Source organism: Cyanistes caeruleus, chromosome 3 (genome assembly GCF_971803275.1).
Source record: "Cyanistes caeruleus chromosome 3, bCyaCae1.hap1.1, whole genome shotgun sequence".
NCBI lineage: Eukaryota > Metazoa > Chordata > Aves > Passeriformes > Paridae > Cyanistes > Cyanistes caeruleus.
Genome location: NC_141703.1, coordinates 96204439 through 96214897, shown reverse-complemented (window position 1 = coordinate 96214897; position 10459 = coordinate 96204439). Strand labels below are relative to the sequence as shown.

At 38.6% G+C, this 10459-nt stretch overlaps 1 long non-coding RNA gene across 1 annotated transcript; it reads right to left on the bottom strand.

The window, feature by feature from the left end:
* Window positions 1-810: 810 nt before the first annotated feature.
* On the bottom strand, window positions 811-4063 carry LOC147654375 (uncharacterized). Its single transcript, XR_015283972.1, has 2 exons — window positions 3843-4063; window positions 811-3212 (listed from the first exon to the last, which is right to left on the bottom strand). It is a non-coding gene; the product is annotated as an uncharacterized LOC147654375 (long non-coding RNA).
* Window positions 4064-10459: the final 6396 nt, after the last annotated feature.

Below are 10459 nucleotides of genomic sequence, written 5' to 3'. Positions count from 1 at the left end.
TTGTTTGAATTTTCAATTGGAGTGAAAATAGTTAATAGTGAAAGCTGAGTGTTCTCTTCCAGGGGAAATACTGTAGGGCAGATGAAATAAGGTATTTAAGAATTTTTTGTGATTTTCTTATGGCAGCTCAGCCTTCAAAGTTCATCTATTTTTTCAGCTTTTAAAGGTCTTAATATAGAATCAGTATCCCTAATACAGAATCAGTATCTTTTCCATTCAGAAAAGTTGTTTTTAATAAAGAAAAAGCATAACCATAGTAGACCTGGTATTGCTCCAGGTATTGCTCCTGGTATTGAGCTCCAGTCTTCTATGACAAAGTTTCAAAAATGAATCTGAAAACAGAAACTGGGAAAAATACAAAGTCAAACCTCTGCAAAGCTTGGAATCATTCTCATGCAGAATAAGAACATTGAACAAACTCCAAGAAATGAAATACATTCAGAAATGTCAAGAGGTCCCATTTTGACACATTCAGTTAAAACATCTGAATTTCTTAGAAATAAGTGGTTCAGTTACTCTGTTGTATCTCAGCATTAAATTTCATTTTCTATTCTCTCAATCCAGTTTTGTCTCATGCTTCCATGGCAGGCTGACAGACAGGTGTTAGGACCAAAATAAAGCCATCAACAACACACATTAGCTGTGGTGAGTCATATGATTCCAAAAAATGCATTACTGGATATGCATTTGACCAAAACCTAGGCTTATAAAAGAATGCAAGCTCTAGAAAAGTAAAATTTATCTATGGCAAAGTGCTATTTTATATTATATTTATTTAATATTGATCTGAAGGAAAATAGTTTATATCACTGTCAAAACAAAATCAATACTCATATTCAGGTCAACTAACATAAAATAAAATAGCAATTTTAATTTTAATTCTCCATCAGAAAAGTATGACACCTAAAAAATGCTATCCTACTATTTTCCTGCCTTGGAAATTACACTTCACAGTGGAATACATTTCAGTGAAAAATTCCCAACTACCTCTAGCTAAAATCCTTGTTCAGGTACTTGAATATTATTCTTTATTTTTACAGAGGCAGAATTCTCTGTGTTTCCACCAGCATAGATTCGTGGTGTTAGAAGGGACATTCCTATTCATTAGCCTAATGTCTTGTATAGCCCAGCTAATAGAGATGCCCTGAATATGTTAGATCTGGGTTAAAAAACAAATTACAGGGATGAAAAATTCACCACACCTTTAGATAAGAGTAAGTTCTTCCAAAGGTTAAATAACCTCACCACTTAATATTTGTACCTGATTTCTAGTCTAAATATATCCCATTTCCAGACATCAGCTCTCCTTATGCATTCATGTGCAAAGCTGATGAGCTCTTTATTATGACATTGCTGTTCCCCATGTAGTTAGTTACAAACTGTGATTAAGCCCCTCTGTAGCCCTGTCTTTGTTAGGATAAACAGATTGTGCCCACTGGAGTCTGACCATAACGCATGTTTTGAGTGCTTTATTCCTTCTTGTGGCTATTCTTTGATGAGAGCACACTGCTGTTAGCATACTGAACGCGCTGGGTCCATAATTTGGTCACAGTTTTGAACACAAGGCCAGCTACAGTGCCCCTGGAGCTTGACAGAAAGCTCCCACTCGGATGCAAGGAGCTTCCACTGGCAGTGCACAGTCTGTGCTCTTTTGGGGAGCAGAGTGCCAGCCAGGATCCTGCCTTCCACCTCCTTCCTCTCCCCCTCCCTCCTAAGAGGTTCTCTGCATCCATTTAGGCAGCTTCTATCCCTTTGTATACCCTTAACAGCATTCCCATTAAGTCAAAATAAAAGCAATGAAAAATGTCTAAACTAAGTCATGTCCAATGTGCAGCTCGTGAGCTCCCTTTTTATTGCTGTGGTTTAAATGGAAGGATTTCAAATTCAGAACTGAGAATCTCTCTCCCCACAAATTCCTTTATGGGGCAATCAGTGGGTCTACATTGTCTAAATGCCTTTGACAATCACAAATTCAAAATTACTTTGCTGGTAGAACAGAAGTATTCAATGGTTATTTAAAGATCTTTAACATGGCTATGAAATTTCTGAGACAGATAACAAAAGATTCAGTTTAAAAAAAGTCTTCTGCTTTTGGCACAAAAAATTCATCTCAAAGTAAGTTTTGCAGTTTCAATGACTGGTTCCTTGAAATACAAAGTCCATTCATGTAATTTTCATTCAAGACACAGACAGCTGTATTGCTGTTTTTTTTCTGGATTTCATAGTGGTTTCTCTAAAACAGACTTCAAAGAAATGGAATTATTAACTTGCTTGTGTTTGACAAGGACTCATTTGTTACCAGTCAAGGAGACACAGCCTACGACAGACTTTGTCAAAAATCCTCATGTCAGGGAACAACTCATTGGATAGAGAGGAACATTTCAGATATTATTTGGTTGGTGGAATAACCAGCTTTCCAAACAAATAAAATTATATAAAGTTTCTCACCAACTATGCCATTTTAACCCAAAATCTGGATGTCTCCTCATCACAGGGGGAGAAAATACAGTAATTTCTCTTCCAAGTTTAGAGATTTTTTTTCCTTTGGAAAAACCATTGCTGTAGTTTTCACACCAAGTGTCATGAGACACACATGTGCTGATCTGCCTAGAGTGAACAAACCAGATGAGCAATCTTATTCCCTTGGGCCCTGCTCCCTGCAGGAAGCTTTGCAGAATTCGGTGTCTTTTCCCCAAGTCACAAATTTTCCATCAGCATTTTTTTCTGCTGGTTGTTGGAATATGCTTTTTGAAATAAAATGAGCCTTTGAATCCTTTCCTGTTGTCTGGAAGCTCTGCAGTAGCGATATGAGGTAACTTCACCCGTATTTGTAGTCCAGTATGTTAACATGATCTGTTCATCTCTTAAGGGCTAAGTGTAACTGCCAGTCAAACACTTAATTGAGTCTAATGATCTCACAGACATTAAGAGATTTCGTTAAGTCAACCCTGAGGGTTTTTCTTTTACATTTGTTTCTCAATGTATCAAAACAAAAATTGCTTTTCCATAAAGCAATACATTCTCACCACTTCATGCTTAGATATCCTTATTGATTGTGCTTTTATTTCAAATAAACAGCACCATACAATCTCTTTGAAGTACTCTTTGTGGCCAGGTTGCCTTGGCAATAGAGCCATGTGGAAAAAGGAAGTATTCTCTCTCAGAGAATTTTCATATTTTGAAATCTGTTTGCCTCCAGAAGCAAGTCCCATCTGCAAAAAGAAATAGAGCCCTGACTTTGTATCAGTAAGTGAAATAACCTATCGGATTTTCAGCAGCCCTGAGATCACAACTGTAACATCAATTGGTTTTGTTTTGTTGTTTTTTTTTTGGCAGACTGCTGAGAAGGAGAAACTGGCAAGAAAATACTCTTTGCTGCAACAAAACCTTATTGGTGATAAATTTCAGCATCACAAAATGAGACAATTCTGACACAAGTTGTTCATTCATGGTCTCGCCAGTTAGCTCCACTTGGCAACTCATCAAGTTGAAAGGGCACTTAATGAATACTTAGATTATTTTAATTTTGTCTGTAGAATTTTGGATTTTAGTCAGCATCTTTACTTGTCATACTCTACAACAAGCAGCACAAATATAAAATCATATCTGGAAGAAGAACATCAATATTAAGAACTACCACACACTACGTATAGCAGGAATGAAGAAGCCAGATCATGACGTTCCTTTTTTAAGTTAAAAAAATTCCCAAAACCCAGTGCTTATCTTAAGCAGATGTAAAATCTTAGGTTATTTTGTGAAACTGCAGAACTGATACTTGTTCTTTTATAAAAATTTAAAATACAGCCATTCAGCTAAAGGCTACAATTCAAAATTCTACTTACTTTTAGCATTCTAAATGTGCTGGCTTAGCCTGTGAAGATTTTAGTGTGTCCTCCCCAGTTCTGTTCTACCTCTGTTGTATGGTGTAGACAGAGCACACAGCCAGAATTTGATTTAAGTGGGTTACTCAGGGCAATGCTCCAGCCCAGTCAGATGCACCCACTCAGTGAACACATTGTCTTGCACAAGAAAAATCATCCTATAGAGTCAATTGAAAAGGCTTCTGTAATAATGCAAGAGAGGACTAAGTAGTGTTATGCATATCTACATGTAAACATCAGGATCAATAAATTCTATTAAATTCACTGGCCCAAAAAAAAAAAAAAAGAAAAAGAAAAAGAAAAAGAAACAAAATCCCCTTGAAAACTTCATGCCTGGGATGGCAGGGGACAGAGAAGGATCTGTGTTCAGCTGTACAGCCCCCAGCTTAAGAAGGGAATGGACCTGTTGGGCTGAGTCCAAAGGAGGCTACAAAGCTGGTCAGAGGGCTGGAGCACCTCTCCTATGAAAACAGGCTGAGAGAGCTGGGGTTCCTCAGCCTAAGGAAGGCTCCAGGGAGAGCTGAGAAGGAATTTTTACCAGGACATGGAGTGATAGGACAAGAGGGCAGGTTTAGGTAGGAGATTAGGAAGAAATTCTTTGCTGTGAGGGTGGCAAGTGCCCTTGTGTTGTGTGTCCCTGCCACAGTGCAGGGTGGGGTTTAGAATTAGATGACCTTTAAAGGCCCTTCCAACTCAAAGCATTCTAGAGTCTATGATCTATAGTCAGTCCAGGTGGAAATGCCTTTAAACCTGCTTACACATGAGGATCCAAATGTTAAATAAGTATCCTACATAAAACCTTCCTTCTCACCCTCTGGCCTGGGTAGCCGAAACACAAATTCAAATTTTTCAGTCAACTTCTGAAACTCAGCAGGAGGCACAGACTTTGATTCACACCTATAAACCTGATGTAAATTGTTTAAACCTGGCTAATACAAAACCAGATTGAACTCACCTGATGGCTTTTCTTCAGCCAGATGGATTTTTTTTCCTATAAAAGCTGTTCTGCTAACTCATTCCAGAGAATCTGAAGGATCTGAGGTAATTCTGAGTCCAAACAACCTGGAGTTAAACCATGGCTTTAAAATCATGAAATCCATAATGGTCAACTTGTTTCGAGAAATATGCACAGTGCTGCTCCAGAGATGCAAGTCACAACAGAACATTTTGGAAATAATATTCTTTTGTGTATGCAGCTATTCTGTAATAGTTACTTCAGCAATCATCACCACAAGTGAGCCTTACCTTATGATGTGGACTGATGATGTATAAAGACAACAAATTTATTAAAAATGTCAGTAAAACAGGATGAATACATTTAAAATGAGAATTTATCTCTTAGTCAACATTAAAGGAAGAAAAATTAATCTACTGAAGAAGAGAGAAACAAAAGTAATGGAGTATGCTGCAGTATGTGGAAAAAGCCTTGCTGGGTACCTATTCCAGGAAGACAATTTTGTATCTCAGTTGAGTTAGGGTTTATAAAGAACAGTCAGACACTGAGGACTAGGAGAAAATATGAGAAAACACCCTGTTGTTAATGTTGCAAAACAGATGTATGTGCACTATTCCAAACAGTAAGGAGTGACACCAAAAAATAAATCAATCACAATATGTTTTTAATTTAATTTTCTTAGTAGTCAGGACATAAAAACACAGATACCATGAAGATAAATGCCAGCTAGGAATGAGAGCTTCAGATTTGTGCTACTGCTCAATGAGTATCACTGCTCACAGAAACTCCTGAGGTAAAAAGGATGTATAAAGTACAGATATTTTTCTCCTTTAAAAGTTCAGTGGGTTTAGATTGATGGGGTTTCTGTGGCTGGGTAAACAGTTTCTCATATTCCAGTGATTTAAACCAGTTTGGTAGAGGGCAAAAATCAGCATTCTGCTTCTTTCTCCTTCTGGCTTTGAAGGTGTTTCCTGTGATCAAGAATTCTATAAGTGACATCACCACATTGAGGTGTAAGGAAATGTTTATGTAGCACACAAAATCTCCAGTTCCCTTGTCCAAAGTCATGCAGAAAATTTGAGAAATAATCTTAATCCTAATTTACTCACTAATAGATGTTGCCATCTGAAAATTCCATAATCAGTATTAGTTATCCAGTTAAATAGTTTTCTTTTTATCACCCCAAAGTGACTCTATATGCATTTTGGTGCCAAATGTATTTTTACCAACATCAGTTTTGTTATTAACATGATGAACTGCCTTTGCTGTTTTGTGAAAATGAGATGAAACTGGTACATTCCCATTAGATACTGCATCTAATAGAACCACATTAACTAAAGCTTGTTAAATCCTATAATTTGAATATATATCTGATTAAATAATTCACTAAATAAATAATTATGTAATTAAACCAGAGTCCTACATAATATAATAATGTCTGAATAAAGCCTCAGACATTTCAACATTACTATGTGAGTAAACAGCTTGATGTTATTGCTACCTGCTCAGTCAGCACATCTTCCTAATTTTTCATTGTGTTTTACCTCACAAAAGAGATTATTCCAGAAAACCCATATAAACTGCTTATAGAGTGCCCAAGCATGATGTGTAGGCAAGATAGAAACCTAGCCAGTTGGACTATATGAGCAACTCACAGACTGTAGTGCTCCAGTGAATCATTATCCCCACTTTAAAGCCAGGAACTGAAGCCACAGAGAACATGAAGAAAGCCCTGACAGACACTCATTTCAAGGTGTGCACTGCGTGGCTGGATTTGTCTCCTTACAACTCTTTAGAGCTGCTGTGGGAAACTGGAGACCTCTCCTCAGTAGCAGCATTTCAAAAGTACACAGAAAGTCTGAAGCAAGGGAAGACAGTGAAACCAAGTTCTTAAGGAACTGAACTGATGTTTTACTTATGCCAGATGTAATCTCTCATCCAGAATGAATGCTTACCTACGGATGCAGTCAGTGTCTGGTTGTATTTATGTGTCAGTCTGGAAATAGAAATTAAAATAGGGAGAAAAAAAACACAGTTGCATTTGTGACATAAATTAAGGCACATGTAATGCTCAAGAGCTTACCTTCCCCACTTTCTCCTTCTCCCTCTACTTGTAAATCCTCTTCTGTAGTCATACAAACAAGGTCCAAGGTCCAAGATATTCTCATTCCTAGGGAAAGTTTATCATCACTGGGCTGAGGAGTTGATGATGCTGATTCCCCCATTAGCCCCCTAGAATTACAGTTATATCAAGCAACTTGAAACAGCTCCAAAAAGAAAATTTGAGGGCCCCTTCATTCTGCAACACATGTGTAGGCACAGTTACGGTGTTTTCTTTCTAGGAATGAAACAAGGTCCTGAACTCTGGACTAGGAAATGAAGGAACAACGTAGGCATGGGGCCATAGAGGTATTGGATAACTGAAGAAATTTCAGAGGATAAGGACAACACCTTCTCATCTTTGGAAGAAAGTTCAAATCCTCCTCATATTTGGCCAGCCACATGTAATTCCCATGAAATGATTTTATGCTGTCACGTTCTTGTTTGTTGATTTACCTCTTCATGACTGCTTGAAGGTTGCCAGTTTCTGCCAGATTTGACAGGGTAACAGTGGTTTCAAAGGTATTGAGTTCCTACAGGTTCTGTGCAGATGAGGAACAGAGCTGGAGCACATTTGCCCTTCTCACTGAGGGAGGAGCAGTGATTTGAGCGCTCTTGTGGATACCCATGTACAGAGAGGGGGTACAAAAGACCCTGATGTGCAAAAAACACTGAGCCTTCTGAAACTGCTCATAAAAAGTCTTTTGTCACCTGGGTCCCAGAGCTGGTGTCTCCAAGTAGAGTCAGGGAGCTGCCAGCAGGGCAGGGCCTGCAGGCTCAAAGAGAAGAGAAGTTTGACACACTGCTCTTCAGAAACAGTGATTTGTTATCTTTGCTTTAGAGGCAGGTGGCAAGGCAACAAAAGTAAAAGGAAAAAAGGAAGCAGATGCAAATCAGCTCCAGAAAAATAGTGATGCAATCCCCACTGGACAGACTATCATAATATGTCATTAAAAACCACTGGGAGGTTTAAGGGAATTAACTAGTTTAGAGTTTCTATAAATATATTCCTGAGTGAGAGGTGTTCTGGCATCCATGCACAAAGCTGACTGCCCAAATACAATTGCAAAGCCACCCACCAGGAAAAAAATCATGTTTGTCTGCAGAGAAAATAGATATGTTACACCAATCTGTTTTTCTAAGAGTAGCACACATGGCAAACCTCTTAACTCTGTCATGTCCATGTAATTACAGAGTGAAATGTGGAAATAGGAAGAGCTAGTATCCCTGCACAGAGGCTGAGAATGCACAATTTTTCCCCCTGACATTCTTGGTATTGATTTTTTCCATCTAAAAAAAGTGATAAATAATTTACTTGCTCATCATAAGACACTGTAGAACAGATTCCACCCTCTACAGTTACTTCAGTTTTTCACTGATGTGAGTGTGAATTGATTCAGCTCCCTTGTCAAATATTTGCAAGTCCTTCTCCTGAGTGAAGTCTACAGTTCTTTATATTTGTATTTTCTTTTGACTTGGACTCAGTATTCCAAATTTAAACTAAGCTAGAGTTCAAAATTCTAGCCTTTAGCATTTAAACCTGCAAATATCAACAATTAATTTGCAATGCAAAAGCCTTCATTCCCTTGTACTAAAAGATGTGTTCACTTGATTACAGAACCACAGAATAGCTGATGTTGGATGAGGTCTTTGGAGACCATCCTGTCCAGATGCCCCTGCTCATACAGCATCAGGCAGAGCTGGTTTCTAAGGGGTTTTGAACCCCTCACAAGGAAGGAAGCTCCACAACTTCTCTGGTCATCACTTACACGGTTCAGTGAAAATATTTTGATTTTTATTTTCCAAATATTTATCTACTTGGAGTAAAAAAGCAGTGTTCCCTTGCTATAAGAATATTAATTACCAGCAAAAAGACTATTTGCTATGAACTTTATCTAAAGTATGCTCAGTTGGATAGCTGAACTAATAGAGTGACTGTACTGTTTTCCACCTTGCAAATAATTTGTTAATAACCCAGTAACAAATTTTGGAAAATACAAGGACGATACCTGTGTGTTCACATTACACAAGGTGTAGCAAGAACTTTCCAACCTTCTGACCAAGAGGTGAAATGCAGAAAGTAGCAAATGTTTCCTGAGTGATCTTCACCAAAGTCAGTAGCTTTCAGTTTTTATCACTTTTCTTAATCACTCTTGCAACATTCTCTGCTGACAGCTTGACTTTTTGTATGTAGGTGAATACATAGAGTGGGCAGTGCAAGGAAGCTGGGCTAGTACTGAACTGTAGAAATGCTTGTTTATTTAAAGGGAAAGTAATCTTTCATACAAAGTAAGACAAGATATGACTGCATTGGGATGTCATCCTAGCCTGTTCTGAAGGTGGTGCTTGGAGCCCCCCTCTCAGAGGAAACACCCTGCTAGGAGTCTCTGTGCATTACAGAGTTTCCTTCACAACATATGAAACACGTTTCTCCGGTGACGACTGATGTGACCTTTTCTGGGGGGTGAAGAAAATCATAGATAATTAAGATTAAGCTAGGCTGAGGTAATATCAGTGTATCACCCTAGAGAAATCAAAATGCATATTTAGTGAAAGAGTATATTCCTTGATGCTGAGATCATAGAAAAACAGACCTTGGAAATCTGTGGAAATCTGTCTCTAGCTCTCGTTGGCCTGTACCCATCATTTTGCAGCTTTAAGGCAGCCTTGTCCAGTTTCATCACTCCCCTTGCCATTAATACAGGTCCTGCACTGCCCACAGAATTTATTTTTAAGTAAAATAACAAAAATGCATATCTATGGCTCAAAGTTCCTATAGCACCTTTGAAGATTGTTCTGTTTTGGGCTCCTTTTTACAAGAAAGAAATGGAAGTGCTGCAGCATGTCCAGTGCAGGGCAGTAGAGCTGGTGAAGGTTCTGGAGCACAGGTCTTATGAGGAGCAGTTGAGGGAGCTGGGAGTGTTTAGCCTGGAGGAGAAAAATGTCTCAGGGAGGCCTTATATCTCTACAGCTCCCTGAAAGGAGGTGGTAGCCTGGTGAGGGTTGGTCTCTTCTCCCAGGTAACAAGTGACAGGATAAGAAGATACAGCCTCAGGTTGTGTCAGGGTATGCTTAGATTTGACATTAGCAAATGTTTCTTCACCAAAAGAGCTGTCAGGCACTGGAGCAAGCTGCCTGGGGAAGCAGTGGTGTCACCTTTGCTGCAGGTCTCTAAAAGCTGTGTGGGTATTACAGAAGGTGTCAGGGTGTAGAGGTGGGCTTGGCAGAAGTATGTTTACAGTTGGACTTAATTTCCTTAAAGGCCTTTTCCAGCCTAAAGGGTTCCATAATTCTATGAATTTATACAATAAAGCAAAGTTCAGAAACATTAATCCAATCATTTCAGTGGGAATCCAACAATGTACAGATGTTACTTTCTGTCCCATGATTCCCATAAGAAGTTTATTCTCAACTTTCTCCAAATATTCTTCAAATAGCTGGCTTCTAAATCAGCCTGAAAATTCATCACAGAAAGGTAACTTTTCATCCCAGGCCAGGCAGCAATTTCAGTTTGTTCTTTCAC